The 14,247-nt window shown below is 35.5% G+C and overlaps 1 protein-coding gene across 1 annotated transcript in view; it reads right to left on the bottom strand.

The window, feature by feature from the left end:
* KCNMB4 (potassium calcium-activated channel subfamily M regulatory beta subunit 4) overlaps window positions 1-14,247 on the bottom strand; it is a 59,637-nt gene that overhangs the window by 44,402 nt on the left and 988 nt on the right. The window lies entirely within an intron of this gene.

Below are 14,247 nucleotides of genomic sequence, written 5' to 3' on the forward strand. Positions count from 1 at the left end.
TTCCTGAGATTAAGAATTCCTCATATCAGTGAGGTCATATGATACATGTCTTTCTCTGACTGACTTATTTTGCTCAGCATAATACCCTCCAGTTCCATCCACGTCATTGCAAATGGCAAGATTTCATTCCTTTTGATGGCTGCATAATATATTCTTAAGTGTAGTTGTCCCATAATTTTCATCTGAACATGTATGCTATCATAGGTGTTTGTTTCAATGTACTCTTAAAATCATAAAAAAATTTCAGAAGTGTTCGCTGTTTCCCGTGTGCTCTGGCATACTTTAAAATAGGATTAAAGGGGAGGAGGGTGGGAGGATGGGGTTACTGGGTGACGGGCATTAAGCAGGGCACGTGATGTAATGAGCACTGGGTGTTACCTACAACTGATGAAATCACAGAACTCTACCTCTGAAACCAATAATCCACTATATGTTAATTAATTTAATTTAAATAAAATAAAATTAAAATTAAAAAATAAGATAGGATTCAAGTTATCTGTTTTCATAGAATTAACCTGGAAACATTTATAATTGGAGTATCTTTGAATATTAGTGAGATTACACACATTTTCCATGTGTCTGCTTAGTTGAAATTCTTCACCAACTGACTGTTCACTCTCTGGCCTTGTGTATTAGTCAGGATTCTCCAGAAAAACAGAACCAACAGTATATATGTAGACACATAAGAGATTTACCATGAGGAATTGGCTCATATAAGGGAAACTGAGAAGTCCCACAGTCGGCTGCTCACCAGATGGAGACCCAGGAAAGCGGGTGCTGTAATTCAGTTCAAGTCTAAAGGCCCCCGGTCAGAGGGACACCAATGACATGTTGCAGCTCAAGCAGAGAGCAAATCTGCCCTTTCTCTGCTTTTTTGTTCTATTTAAGCCTTTGACAGTTCGGATAATGTCCACTGGCATTGGTGAAGATGGATCTTCCTTACTGAGACTACCAATTCAAATGCTCATCTCTTCCAGAAACACCCTCACAGATGCACCTAGAAATCATATTTTACTAGTTCTGTGGGCATTTGTTAGCCCAGGCAAGTTGGCATATAAAATTAATCATCAAGCCTAGTGTGCTACTGAAGAGATGGTCATCTATTGCTAACAGTTCTTCATATGTTGGGTTTTGAATCATTTCTCTACCACAGTGCAAATATTCTCCCCAGTGTGTCATTTTTCTTTAAATTTTAATGTTCTTTTAAAAACATATATAAGCTTTTCTTATTATGTCATTAAAGAAATCAGTGCATTCTTTTATGATTTCTGCCCTTGATGTCATGTTTAGAAAGGCTTGTACAGCCCTAAAAATTATGCAAATATTTACCTATATTTTATCTATTACTTTCCCTGTTTATTTTTATGCATCAAAATTTTTATTCCATCAAAATTATAATTTTATTTTAATTAAATCTGTATCTTATTTTTATCAAACTTTTTTCCCAATAATTTCTGAGTATTTTCCAAATAAATTTTATTTGGAAAATTAGTATTTTAAAATATATATTTTTCCAAATAATAGGGAAGTTTTAACATCATTTACTGAATAAGACACCTCTTTATGAGTTACTTGAAATGCCAAAATTTGCAAAGCAAATCTCCTTTCAGCATTTTTTTCTGATAACAGCTTTATTGAAATATAATTCACATACCATTTCATTCACCCATTTAAAATGTACAATTCAGGGGCGCCTGAGTGGCTCAGTCGGTTAAGCATCTGCCTTTGGCTCGGGTCAGGATCCCAGGGTCCTGGGATTGAGTCCCATGTTGGGCTTCCCACTCAGCAGGGAGTCTGCTTCTTCCTCTCCCTCTACTCCTCCCTCCCAACTCATGCTCTCTTTCTCTCGCTCTTGCTCACTTTCTCTCTCTCAAATAAATACATAAAACCTTTAAAAATTTAAATTTTACAATTAAAAAATGTAAAAAAAATAGAATGTACAATTTAATGGTTTTTAGTAGATTCACAGAAGTATGCAATCACTGCCACAAAAGTTTTAGAACGTTTTCATCATCCCAAGAAGACACCCTGTACACATTTGAACATATTTTTATGTGCTTACTGGCTATTTGTATACCTTCTTTGGAAAAATATCTATTCACATCTTTTGCCTATCTTTCAGTTGGCTTATCTGCCTTTTTTTTTTTAGAAGATTTTATTTATTTATTTGATGGAGAGAGACACAACGATAGAGGGAACACAAGCAGGGGGAGTGGGAGAGGGAGAAGCAGACTTCCCACGGAGCAGGGAGCCCGACGTGTGGCTTGATCCCAGGACCCTGGGATCATGACCTGAGCCGAAGGCAGAAGCTTAACAACTAAGCCACCCAGGCACCCCACCTATCTGCCTTTTTAATTGTTGTTGAGTTGTAAAAGTTCTTTATTTATTCTGGATATTCAATCTTTATCAGATATATGATTTGCAAATGTTTTTCCTCATTCTGTGGCTGTCTTTTCACTTTTTTGATGGTGTCCTCTGAAACACAAGTTTTTAATTGTGTTTAAGTCCAATCATCAATTTTTCCTTTGGTTGCTTGTGCTTTTCATGTCATATTTAAGAAACTTTGCCTAATTCAAAGTCATAAAGATTTACACTTACGTTTTCCTCTAAGAGCTTTATAGTTTAAGCTCTTACATTTAGGTTTATGATCCATTTTAAGTTAATTTTTGTATATGGTGTGAGGTAGGAGTCCAACTTCATTCTTTTGCATGCATACAGTTGTTCCAGCACCACTGGTTGAAAAGACTGTTCTTTCCCTGTTGAATGCTCTTGACAGAACTGCCAAAAATCAATTACCCATAAAGGTGCTCATTTACTCTGGACTCTCAATTCTATTCCATAGATTGGTATGTCTTGTACCACACAGTGTTGATTTCTGTAGCTTTCCAGTAAGTTTTAAAACTGTAATGTGTGAGTCTTCCACCATTGTTCTCTTTTTTCAAGATCATTTTGGCTATCCTCATGTCCTTTAAATTTCCATATGAATTTTAGGATCAGTTTGTCAATTTCTGCAAACAGTCCAACTGATAGGGATATCAATGGTTCTGTAGACCAATTTGGGAAGTGTGCCATCTTTACAATATTAAGTCTTCCAATTCACAAACAAAGAATATCTTTTCATTTATTTAGGTCTTCTTTAATTTCTCTTGATAGTGTTTTGTAGTTTTCAGGGTACAAGTCTTTTGTTAAAAATACTCTTTTGTGAAATACATTCCTAAGTATTTTATTATTTTGATAATAGTGTAAATAGAATTGTGTTTTTAATTTCATTTTTTGATTGTTCATTGTTAGTATATAAAAATACAATTGACTTTTTTTTTTTTTTTTTTTGTGCTTTGTTTTTTTTTTTTTTTTTTTTTATTTAAGTATTTTTTTTTATTGTTATGTTAATCCCCATACATTACATCATTAGTTTTAGATATAGTGTTCCATGATTCATTGTTTGTGCATAACACCCAGTGCTCCATGCAGAACGTGCCCTCCTCAATACCCATCACCAGGCTAACCCATCCTCCCAACCCCCTCCCCTCTAGAACCCTCAGTTTGTTTTTCAGAGTCCATCGTCTCTCATGGTTCTTCTCCGACAATTGACTTTTGTATATTGACCTTGTATTCTGTAACCTTGCTGAATTTATTATGTCTAATAGATGAATTTTTCGTTTGTTTTGTTTTTGGTAGATTCTTTAGGAGTTTCTTTATGCAAAATCAAGTGATTTGTAAATAGAGGTAGTTTTAGTTCTTCCTTTCCAATCCGGCTGTCTTTTTATTTCTTGCTTAACTGTCCTGGGTAGAAGCTCCAACATACAGGAGTGGCAAGAGTAGACATCCTTATTTCTGATCTTAGGGGAAAGTTTTCAGCCTTTCATCATTAAGCATATTAGCTATTAGTAGTTGCTCTTTGAGGAAGTTCTCTCTTATTCCTAGTTTACTGATTTTTTTTTTTAATCATAAGATGATTTTGTGAAATGTTTTTTCTGCATATACTGAGATAATTATGTGATTTTTGTCCTTTATTTTATTAATATGGTGTATTACATTGATTGATCTTAGCACATTGAACCAACATTGCATTCCTGGAATAAATCCCACTTGATCATGGTGTATGATCACAAACTCTTCCAAACAATAGAAGAGGAAACACTTCCCAACTAATTCTATTACCATGATACCAAAATCAGACAAGGACATCACAAGAAAACTACAGACCAATATACCTGATAAATATAGATGTAAAAATCCTCAACAAAATGCTAGCAAACCAAATCTAGGAACATATAAAAATGATTATATACCATGACCAAGTTAGGAGAATGGGGAATGAGTACTAGTGTGTATGGGATTCCTTTGGGGATTGATGACAATATTTTGAAATTAGAAAGTGACAATGATTGCATAATTGTGTGACTATACTAAAAATTGTACCTATTAAAAGGGCAAATATCATTTTATGTAAATTACATGTCATTTTTTTTTTTAAAGAAAGCTGCCTGCCCTCTATTTTCACTTTTCCCCTGTCCTACTGCCCGAAAGGCAGACATGATCAAGTTAGTAAAAAACATGTTAGGGGATGGTAGAGCAACAAGATGGTAGGAACCTGGGTCTTTGGGTAACCTTCCACATCAGACAGGCACAGCCCCATGGATTGCCTACAGGCTCAGACATTTACAAAAAACAAACAAACAAACAAACAAACAAAAACAACAACAAAGCCAGTACCTGCTTTGTTTAGATCACTGTGATTAGGTTCCTGTTAAAGTATCCCATCCAATATCCTAATTAATTCAATTAGGTTGTTTCGATTTTTCAGGACTACACACAATTCTGCAATGAAATTCCTCACATATATATATATATTTCCCTGGACATGTGTTAGAGTTTTTTTTAGAGTAAATACCTTGAAGTGAAATTGCTGGGTTGTTGGGTATGCACAGCTTCAGTTACACTTAATATGTCTAATTATTTTCCTAAGTGGTTGAACCAATTTTCTAGCAATGGGTAAAACTACCATTTTCTTGAATCCTCACCAACACTTGGTCATATTAAGTTTTGCCAAATTGATAAGTGTGAAATGGTGATCCATTACTGTTGTCATTTGGATTTCCATGAGATTAGTGGAATTGAACATCTTTTCACATTTATTGATCATTTGAGTTTTTTTCATGAATCACTTGTACATATCCTTTGCTCATTTTCCCATTGTCTATACCATTGTCTTAATGATTTGTAGACATTTTCATTTTTGCTTATTATTTGTTACTTGTTTGCCATTATTTTCTACTAGAGTTTGGCTTATACTTCCACTTTGTTCATAATAATTTTAGTCATACAGAAATTGTTATTTTAATGTGTTCAAACGTATCAGTTTTTTCCTCTTATGATTTGTTCTTTTAGCCTCATTTCAGAAAATATTTCTTAAACATATGTCATAAAGATATTTTCCCATGCCACCTCCTGAAAGTTTTATAGTTTTCTTTTCATATTTAGTTTTTCTTCCATTTGGAACTGGTTTTTATGAATGTGAATTATGTGTCAAATTTTCCTTTTTATGTAGAGTTAATTGTTCAAGCACCATTTATTCATAATTTCATTCTTTCCCTGATGAACTTCTCATATTTTCTATGTCTTTCAGTAAAACTTAACAATTGTTAGTTTAATTTCACTGAGGATATAATCTTTATTATTTCACTCCTCTAAAATTTGTTGAGGCTTACTTTATGACCCAGGGTATAATCAGTTTTTGTAAATGTTATAGGAGCACTTAAAATAATGTGCACCTTGCTACTACTGGATACACTATTCTATATGTCAGCTGTGTCTGTTGTTAAACATGTTAATCTATTATATATGTATTGATATTATTTTGTCGGACTGTTTATTAGTCACAAACAGAGGTGTGTTAAAATCTCTATCATGATAGACTCGTGTATTTCTCCTTTGAGTTGTTTTATTTTTTTTAAGTATTTTGAGGCTATATTTTTAGGTATATTCCAATATTATTAAATTATGTTGAATTAAAATTTTTTATAATTACAAAATGTCCCTTTTTATCTAGTAACAAATTTTTGCCTCAAAGTCTACTCTATATAATGCAGACCCCAGCTTTTCTTTTCTTTTCTTTCTTTTTGACTGACGTTTACATGCATATTTCCCCATCTTTTAACTTTCAACTGTTCTGTGTCCTTATATTTTATGTATGATTCTTAAAAACAGCATATATTTGAGTTTGTTTGGTTTTTTTTCCAGTCTATAATCTCTGTCTTTTTTTTTTTTTTTTTAAGATTTTATTTGACAGAGAGAGACACAGCGAGAGAGGGAACACAAGCAGGGGCAGTGAGAGAGGGAGAAGTAGGCTTCCTGCCAAGCAGGGATCCCGATGTGGGCTCGATCCCAGGATCCGGGGATCATGACCTGAGCCAAAGGCAGATGCTTAATGACTGAGCCACCCAGGCACCTCTACAATCTCTGTCTTTTAAATGGAAGTTAGTCCACTTATATTTAATATAATCACTTATAAATTGAGGTTTAAATGTGCTATCTTATTTTCTGTTGTTGTTGGTATTCCACCTGTACATTTCTTTTTCTCTTTTTCCTTGCCTTCTTTTGGACCGTTTGCTTTATATCATTTCATTTCCCCCACGTATTTATATACTTTTTACTGTACAAATTCTTGAACTTCAACATAGAACTACTAAGTCAGAAACTGGAGTGGAGTTTCTGATTCAGTGGACCTATGATGAAACTTGAGAATGTGAATTAATAGCAAATTCACAGATGATACTGATGTTACTGGTCCACTGACCACACTTTGAGAACCCTTGGCTTGCAGGATAAAATGGACTAGATATAAGGAGATCAGCAAAAAGATATTGAAATAATCAAAGCAAATGATAATGGTTTTGACTAGGACACTGGCAGTGAAAATTTTTACAAGTATTAATAGCAGAGAATAATGGTACCATTGAAAGAAACAAAAGGTTCCAGAATAGAAGCAGGTAAGAGAGATAAAGATGAATTTTGTTGCTATTTTTATCCTTGAAATAGAGAAAACAGAAAGTAATTATAATCATCAGAATTGAGGATTTAGCTTTCACTAATCAATATTATTTTCTGGTTTTCTGTTCTTTAGAACTTTTTTTTTTTTTTAAATTCTCCTGATAAAAACAATTCTGTAAATGTATTTATTACAAAGGAAACATTGGATTAAACTTATAGGATTTAAGATTTAAGTTTCTAGGATTTAATTTTCTCTAATGAGATGCATCATCAATACATGCTACTGCAATATAGTTAGATTACAACTAGTAAACTGGACATTGGATAAGGTTTCAAAGTCCATTTAGTCAGCTGTATCAACCAGATGAGTGATAAAGAAAAATTAGATGAATGGATATTCCTTCACATGTGCTTCAGTATACAGACAGGCCTTCTAGTGACCCAATCTGCTGGATTCTGCTACCAAACAAAGCAAATGCATGAAATAAATTTATTTAAATTCGTTTATTTACAAAAATAGTCACCAATTAAATAATTTATATAACACATGAATTTCAATTTATACACTGGTTATTTTAAAATAAAAGAAGAAGTTATGGGGCGCCTGGGTGGCTCAGTCGTTAAGCGTCTGCCTTTGGCTCAGGTCATGATCCCAGGGTACTGGGATTGAGCCCCGCATCGGACTCCCTGCTCAGCGGGAAGCCTGCTTCTCCCTCTCCCACTCCCCCTGCTTGTGTTCCCTCTCTTGCTGTGTCTCTCTCTGTCAAATAAATAAATAAAATCTTAAAAAAAAAAAAAAAGAAGTTATGACTACAACTCAAAAGTACACATTTTTATACATTTATGTGTCCTGGAGAGTACCTAAGTCATAGCATGAGGAACAGTGAGAAACATATGTAATATTAAGAACTCTTTTGTTCAGTATTTTACTTGAGTAACTGTAATATAAATGTATATACTATTTATCTAGGAACTCAACTGAATATGAAACTCTGCTAGAGACTGAAAAAAAATTGAACCCAAGGTAAATAAAACATGACATCTTCATTCATAAATGAGTGCCAAAAAATGATTTAAATAAACAAAATGTGTCAACAACCTATAGAAAGCTTTATAACTGAGGTAGTTTGTGATAAAATAAATGCATTTTTCTCAAAATGTAACCAAAATATATTGTAACATAACAAGTCTCTTTTGTAAAAGTAAAAAGACTCTGATTATTGTTTTAGATACATAATTTTGGGGGATCCTAAAAATAATTGAAATCTTCCTAAACAACAAATGGATTTCAGAGATGGATCATGATAAGTAATCTCAGACAGAAAGATCCTAGTAGTCTGCAGATTAGCTTTTTTCTAAAGAGCTATAATATAGGTGGATTTTTAATGTTCTGACCATAGCTTTAAATATCAGATATTATTACTCACCTACTCAAAAACCTTCCTTGGCTTCTGTATTAGATTCCTATTGTTGCTGTAACATAAATTTAGTGGCTTCAACAACACAAATTTATTATCTTAAAATTCTAATGGTCAGAATTCTCAAATGGGTTTCCCTGAACTCAAATCAAGACACCAGCAGGGGCTGTATTCCTTTCTGGATCCTCTAAGGGAGAATCTATTTTCTTGCCTTTTCCTGCTTCCTTGGAAAGGGAGGCTGCCTGCATTCCTGGCTCATGGCACCCTTCTGTATTCAAAGCTAGCAATGGCTGGTTAAGTCTTTCTCATATTGCATCACTCTGACCTCCTCTTTCTGCATTAAAGGCCCGTTATGACTACCCTATGCCCTCCAGGATAATCTCCCTTATTTTAGTATCAACTGATTAGCCACCTTAACTTCATCTGTAACTTTAATTCCCCGTTGCCATGGAACATAAGATATTTGCAGGTTCTGGGGATTAGGATGTGGACATCTTGGTAGGGGGGAGCATTACTCTTCCTATCAGGGTTTCCCAGTGTCACCAAACCCATGCTGGCTATCAATGACATTATTGATCCCAATTTACTCTCCTGCCTTAGCCATAAATCTCCATTCTTTGTACCCGGTGTTCCAACCACATGGTCTATCTGATGATTCCTCCAAACAGCCTATACTCACACAGCTCTACAGCTTTACTCTTGGCATTTTCTCTTCCTTGATGTTCTCTTCATTCCTCCCTACTTTTCCTCCCCAGATGAAAATCCTATTCCTTCTCAAAATTTCATAGCAAATGTTTCATTCCCCATGAAGCTTTTCTCCTAATCTTTCCTCTCTAGACGTTCCTATCATGGTATTTGTACTTCCGTACAGAAGTTAACAATGCATTTCCTTTGATAGTTATTCATGTTCTTTGCTAGAGAATGCTCTTGTTAAGGGCAGAAACACATGGATTAATCCTCACTTGTGTGTCTGTTAGACATATCTAAGACTAACTCCTTGCTTTTCATTCACAGTCCTCCAAAACTACTCTTCTCTGGATTACCATCTAGTAAAATCACCTCCCTTCACCCGGTTGTGCTCCACAAACTGAGGAGTCATCTTTGACCAGGCCATCAGTGAACTTCACCAGTGCTCCCTCCTGATCTAAGTTACCTTCATCATTTGCCTTCCCTACTGTACTCCTTGTTTTCAGTCTTGTCCCCGTATCTCTCACCTTGCACATGCAAGCATGTGCATATGCATGGACACACAAAAACACATACAAATTCTATTCTCAACTCAGCATCCAGAGGGATCATTTACATTGTGTAGAAGTCAAAGTCTGATTATAACTCAGTCCTGCTTAATGTCAGACAGCTTACCATCACACGTAGAATAGAATCCAAAGTCCGTATCATGATCTGTAAGGCGTAACCTCACCTCCCGCTGTTTTCTATCTTGCTTGCTATAGTCCTGTCTCACTGTCATCCTCCCTGTTCCTCCCATTAGCCTGGCAGCCACTTGCCCCAAGGCCTGTGCACCTGCTGTGCCCTCAGCCTGTGAAACACTTTCTCCAGATAGCCACATGATTGACCCTTTTATGTCCTTTATGCCTCTACTCATGCCCTCATGTTCTTTGGGTCTCCATACAAATGTCACTTAATTGACCATCCTATGCAAAAGGGTAGCCCTTCATTTCTTCCACCACTGTCTGTACTCTTATGCTGCTTGAATTATCTTTACACACCTATCATTACATGACATCACATGATAAATCTATTTCTTGTCTGTCACCATCCACCAAAACACAAACTTCAGGAGGGCAGAGACTTTATTTTGATCTCTCTTCTAGTCTCAGAACCTGCAAGCATGCATAGCACAGAGGAGACATTTAACAAAGTTAAATGAATAAACTTTTCTTTGTATGTCCTCCTGTTTCTTGCTCCGTTCTTTGATCACAGATGTTAAGCAAGCATTGGCAGAATGGAATTTTACCTACTTACTAAAAGTTATTTAATATAACCACCAGAGGAAAAACCACAGCAAGCCACTTTTATCATAGAGAAATAAAGATAGTAGAGAAATTGTCACAATTCAGCTTAGCCTTTTATTCCTTAGTTTTCATATGATGGACCTCTCTAGGTCACAAAGTATATCACACTGAATATTTATTTCAAGGATGGAGTTCAGAAATTAACCCCAGCAGACCACCCTGCCTACACAGGATGTGTGGCTAGGGGGTAGGGGGTGGGGGGTGGGGGGGTTGGGACACGCTAGTAAGTATGTGAAGGATACCAAGAAGGTGACTGTAAGCTGCAAGGGTGCAGTTAGGGACATCCAGTTTGGGGGGATACACTCAAAGTCTAAAGTGTTTCTTCTCTTCAGTAAATTTCTCTTTCACAATACTGATTTCTTAGAAACAGACTTTTTTCCTTTGTGTCTAGGTTTTTCAGACCAGATAAAGAAATGAAAAAAAAAAAAAAACTCAGAGAAAAATAAAACATATAGCCTCTAATCACCCACTCTCTTGATGTACATACAAGAGGCAGTTTTAAAAATTCATCTTTTCTTTGCCACCCAATGTATATATTGATGCAAAATCAAATGTCTGGAACTATGTAAGTTCATTCCATTTATATTATACCTAATTTATTTCATTTTAAAGATTTTATTTATTTATGTGAGAGAGAGAGAAAGCAGGAGAGCACAGAGGGAGAGTGAGAGGGAGAAGCAGACTCTCAGCTGAGCAGAGAACCCTGTATGGGGCTCGGTCCCAGGACCTGAGATCATGACCTGAGCATGAGGCAGACACTTAACCGACTAAACCACCCAGGCACCCCTATACTAAACCAATTTTAAATGATCATTTCTACACGAATGTTAAATGATTCTCTTCCTTCAGAATTTCCTTGAGTCCCTCCTTTTATACCAGCTCCCTATACTCAGTAGCATCAGTAACATCTTTTAACCTAAAAACACAAATATTAATCACAATGAATCTTTTTGGTTCTTATTTTACTTTTCTTGCACAATTGATGAGTATGTTTTCTAAGCCAGTGGTTCTTGACTCTGTCTACAGATTAGAATCACTTGCAGAACTTTTTTAAAAACACCAAGACTCAGACTCTCCCAAGACCTGAAGGCGGGACCCAAGCATCAGAATCTTTTTCAAGTTCCCCCAGTGATTCTAATGTGCAGCCATGGTTAAGAACCAAAGCTCTTAGCCCACACAACTGTAAGCCACTCAGAAATAATGCAGTGATGGGAACAGTAGCAAGAGGAAGCTGATCCCACATTTAGATTTCACTATGGTTAAATCCCAGAGCAGGCGATTGCCCTATGTATAACTAGTTGACTTAAATACTATATTACGTGACTGGATAGATACAGTGATTATCCTTGACAATATGGATATGATTCAAAACATAAATAAGCTGAATAGCACTTAAAGATATTTTAAAGAGAATATTAGTCAAAGGTCACATTTATTCACACTATCTTCCTTAGTAGTCTGTGGCTTAAGAAATTATACATTTGCAATATTCTTTCCCTTACCCTGCTTTTTACTATAATTAATCCAGCAAACTCAAGGGAGGGGTGGGGGAAAGTCCTTGTTCTTTTTTTTTTTTTTTTCCTGAGAAGTGATTCCTAAATGGTTTCTTGTGTAGTGGGTCACAAAGAAGAAAAGGTTGAAGGTGATTAGAACACATGGCACTGAAGGGAATCCAGACATTCTACAAAGAGTCTTTGATAAATAGGCAATGTAACGCAAAGAAAAGATGTAGGCACCCAAGAAGCAAGAGAAGAGGACAATGGGTATTGCCTAATTACAAGAGCACTGTGGACACATTCTGCTTTTGTACCAGACTCTGGCACAATATTTTGGTTATGTTGAATTTTTCATCACTAATTGCTTACAAGAATTTCCAAATTGAGCATTTAATTGTCCAAAAGTAGGAAGGTGACTGCAAAAGAACAAACTTAGGCTCTATAAATGCTATAATGTAATCATAATTTGTATAAAGATATATATATATACTGACTGGTTTGGCTGAGGAAACCTTGACTAAATTGACTGGGATGTTGTTCATCACTTTTTGGTAGCATAAATATCTTTCTCCAGCTCTGTCATTTCTTGAATACTTAACTTTATAAAATGTCATTTTGTTCAGATGCTTTTTCAAAACATTTGTTGCCAGGATCTGAACTGGCACTGGAAGAAAACAGGTTATTTGCAACAAAAAGAGAGAGATAAAATTGTAGTATTACATAAAGCATTATGACTGCTTCCAAGTGATTTAAAAATCTATGTCCTAATGATCTCAATTTACTTTTTCTGCCATATCCTTCAAAATTGCCTGGAAATTACAAAGCAGGCTTTTTTGCAGTAAATTCTAACTTCTCAATGTCTTGATTAGATATTAGCCATTTACTGGTATATGTGTATGTAATATATTATTAGTGCCTGAACCACTATCTTAAACTAATTAGCAGTGTTTCACTAATTATAACAATGCCTCCTAAATGATGAACTACCATATAATTTCTAAATCACTACTACTGCTTGGCACCTTCTTTTATATTATTGGTTTAATTCTGAAAAAAATGTGATGTTTCTAAAACCCTAAGATTTCTTTTGAAATTTCTGAGTTTTAGCAGATTAACTTACAACATTTGTTTTTGAGACATGGCTTCTTCAAGACATTGAACATTATACCTTATCTAAATCTGTATTTTTATATTTACTTCTTATATATTATCTTCATTTTTAAGGTAAATGAATATACATTCGTCAGCAGGAGCACATCTTTTTTAAAGAGGAGTCATATTTTTAAAAAGGAATTCCTTTTTTAAAATTTCCCAAATTCGGGGCGCCTGGGTGGCTCAGTCGTTAAGCATCTGCCTTCAGCTCAGGTCATGATCCCAGTGTCCTGGGATCGAGCCCCGCATCGGGCTCCCTGCTCCGCAGGAAGCCTGCTTCTCCCTCTCCCACTGCCCCTGCTTGTGTTCCCTCTCCCGCTGTCTCTGTCAAAAAATAAATAAAATCTTTAAAAAAATAAAAATAAAAATAAAAAAATAAAATTTCCCAAATTCAAGAATTCCTAAACTATTTGTTTAGGAAACAAGACCCGGAGTTTTACTGCAGAGAAGTAGTAAGTTTAAGTTCTCTTAAAATGCTAATATAGAAATGTTTTCTTTTGTATTAATACATCTTGTCACATTTAACAAAGTTTTCCTGTGTACACAAGATTCATTCCCTTTTGGATTGTTTTTCTGGTTGATCTTTGAGCAGAGCCCTCACAAAGAGGGAAAATGACAGTAACTTTAAAGAAGAAACACACCTTTACTCGATAGTTAAGCGACTAGAACAGTAAGAACAGATCAACAGAAGATAAAAAACAAAGAAAAGCCTTCTTGCAGAAGCAGGTGTACTACAAAGCTCAATTAGTTCACAGACTGAGGACACTGCTTTTTATAAGTTTTTTTTCTCCGCTGGGAACAGTTTTCTGAGTCTCCCTCTCTCCGCTCTCCATCCCTCGAGTCCTAACCAGGTTTTTTCTTTTTTGCTTGAGAAAATGAAAAAAGTTGACGGGGAAGGAATATTCGGTACATTTCACGAAGGGGTTTCTATTTTCAGTAAGTTTTACCGTTCTCCAGATGGCTCCCGAAGAGTCCCTAGACACAGAGTCACCAGGCTTCCTCGCGACCCTTTTGAGAATCTATTTCATGAAAACCAGGAACTCTCGGTACCCCCCAGAACAGACCTACCCAGAATTTCGCATGTGATTTCCACGTCGTTTGTGGAAATCACCCTCATCTTTGCATTCCAAGTTAAAAACGTCTGTTTAGAGTTAA

This window comes from Phoca vitulina, unplaced genomic scaffold (genome assembly GCF_004348235.1).
Source record: "Phoca vitulina isolate PV1807 unplaced genomic scaffold, GSC_HSeal_1.0 scaffold23, whole genome shotgun sequence".
NCBI lineage: Eukaryota > Metazoa > Chordata > Mammalia > Carnivora > Phocidae > Phoca > Phoca vitulina.